Raw genomic sequence first — 2,894 nt, forward strand, 5'->3', positions numbered from 1 at the left:
TGCAGAACCAGGCGATGAATCCACCAAATCCTTGTTCAAAGAAGGAGATCAAGTCTGGTTGTTTATGGAGCGAGTCAAGTCGGGCCTGACCAAGAAGTTAGCCCACCGATGGCATGGACCATTCAGGGTGAAGAAGAAGGTGGAAGAATTCGCCTATGAATTGGAGTTACCCGACAAGAGTGGATACAGGTTCTACCCAGTGGTCCATGTATCACGTCTGAAGGCAGTCACCGAACTCGGCGGAAGACCAAAGACGAGGCTAATCGCCGACCTCGAAGAGACTCAGCGATTTGACTTTGACGAAGAACTACTGCCTGAAGACAGCTGGGAACCAGACACAAGTACAAACCAGTATGAAGTCGAAGCAATTCTCGACGATGAGCTACCATTATCCACGAGTACGTCACGATCACAACGGAAGTTTAAAGTTAAGTGGGTCGGCTACGATGAGCCTACTTGGGAACCACTGTCGAATTTGTCATGTGGGGGTCTCCTGTTTGACTATCTACGACAGAAGAAGCGCGAAAACCGTCTGCAAATGGTGCAAGTTGCAGATGAGGATTAACAGCTATTGCACCAAACGTTACACCAACTCAGCGGACGACACAGGCCGAGTTGAGATGGAATGCTACTGTGTCGAAACTACATATACTGAATAATTACGAAATGAAGTCCTGAACGATACCTACGGGACGCCCAGTCAAAAGAAGAAAACTAAAAAGTCAGCGATCCGGACTCCAAGTGAGTTGAACCCGACGGAGACAACTGGGAAGAGCTCAGCGGATTCGACGATTGGGGGCGTGGCGTCGTAGCAGACGTCATCCCTTGGGAAACTGCGGAAGGAGATGCAACATTCGCAGCCGTGGCAAGAAGTATCATCGCCGAGGTAGCCCAACGAAGCTGACGCCGAACCAGGTGCCTCAGGGCCCGACTCGGCTGAAGTGGGTTGAGGCGGATCCGTTCCACTGGGGAGTGGGGTGCCGAACAGAGACATACTCGAAGACGCGCCTCGGAGATTGGGAGAACCCAACCCATCGTCCGCCGAGTCGTCATCAGACGCACTCTCGTTATCTAAGCCGAGCTCACCGATTGACGACCCAGTGAAGATGTGGATGCCTTGACGATTCAGCCGAGTTGGAGCACCCGGGGCATAGGCAGGAGGCGCTTGTTCGGCAAGATCGAAGTCTTCTTCAATCGCGTCGTCAACAACCTGAGGATCCATACCGCGCGGAGCGAAAACCAAGAAGTCCACGTTCCGAGCGCGGAAGCAGGTGTTATACGGGTGGACCGCCGGGTCAGTCAGCCACCAAGCTCGCCAGGGCTCAGCTAGATCCACATCGTGAGCACACTGGACCCAGTCTCTCCCGGAGGGACCCCACGAAAGGTTAACGGGAGAGTAATGGGGAACGGACGGATCGAAATAAACCTCTGCGTCCACTAGAGGAGCAGGTTCATCGCCGAGTTTCTGAGTGACCGCCGAGTAAAGCTGGTCGTAGACAGCAACAACCAGAGATCGCAAGGTGTCACTACGACGTTTGCGCTCGCGCTTGTACACCAGCCACAGCTTATACACCTCAGCAAGCTGAGCGGGCGTGGCAGCCGGGTTGACGTCAGGATGGAGACCCATCAACACACTCGACTCGACGATCCAATGACGACGCTCATAGAGAGCTACGAAGTAGCGGGTCATTTGGCCATCTGTCTGGATGGGCCTCCCCGCCGAGTCCAAGGGACTGTCGCCACGAACCTTCACCCACATAAGAGCGCTGGGTAGTGCGACCAAAGCCGGACGTGAGGCAGTCGAACTCGGCTGAGCGAGAATCGACACAACCGGGAGCCTACTCGGCGAAGGAGCAGCCGGAATGGATTGAGCCGGAGCTGGATCAGGAGTCGACGGAAGCTGCCGATGCTTGTGGTGTCGGTGCGTCTTGTGATGCTTCTTGCGTTTCTTGTGCTCCTTGGATCGCTTCGACCGATGACCGGTAGGACTCGACGAGGCACGACGCTTGCGATGCTGCTGCTTCCCCGAAGCCGGCGCAGAGGCAGAACTCGTCCCGTCACCAGAAGCCTTCGATGAAGGCCGCGAGGAGTGGCGATCACTCGGCGGCAAGGACTCATCACTCATCTCGTCGTCAGAGCCGAAGATTGCCGCATGGAGGCTTCTCGCTTTGGCAGAACGACGAGCATCTGCGGTCGCTGAGTCGGAACCTGAAGGACTGCCAGCCGAGTTCTCTGATAAGGAAATGGGATCCAAGAGCGACCCAGCGGCAGGATTCGTCGAGCCGGTGGACGGTGCGGAACCATCACCAGGCCCTAATACCTCGTCGTCAGACGCGTCGAGGTCTCCAAGCAGCTGAGCAGTCACAGTGCGGGCGGTCGCAGCAGATCGCCGGATAGGGCGCCCAGATGGGGACGTCAACACGGCCGTGGTCACAGGGAGAGACGGTCTGAGGTCACTCACGGCCGGAGTCACTAGGTCAGTCGGCGTGGTGGATACGCTCAGACCCCGAGAAGACGACTGGGAGCGCCCAACCACCGTTGGCACGACGCTGAGTGGTGCACTCGACTGGGGCAACCCAGCGGAGATGGGCGAAGTTGAGCCTGGGGCACAAACGCTCGTAGCCGGGACAGGCAGCGAAGCCACGACATCGGATGAAGATATCGGCGGTGGGCGAGTAGCCGCGACTGACGAAGTCACCGGAGGACCAGAAGACGAAGAACCCGCCGAAGTCGTCGAAGCAACCGCAGGAACGGTGTCGGCGGGCGGCTCAGGCAACTCAAACTCGAATTCAGCTTCGCTCGAAGCATCATCGTCGTCTTCAGAGCGAGCAGAGACAGCGGGCTGAGTAGCAGAACTCAGCTGAAGGTGACGAACCTTCTTCCGCCGAGTCCGA

The sequence above is a fragment of the Phytophthora infestans genome, genomic scaffold (genome assembly GCF_000142945.1).
Source record: "Phytophthora infestans T30-4 supercont1.46 genomic scaffold, whole genome shotgun sequence".
Classification (NCBI taxonomy): Eukaryota; Oomycota; class Peronosporomycetes; order Peronosporales; family Peronosporaceae; genus Phytophthora; species Phytophthora infestans.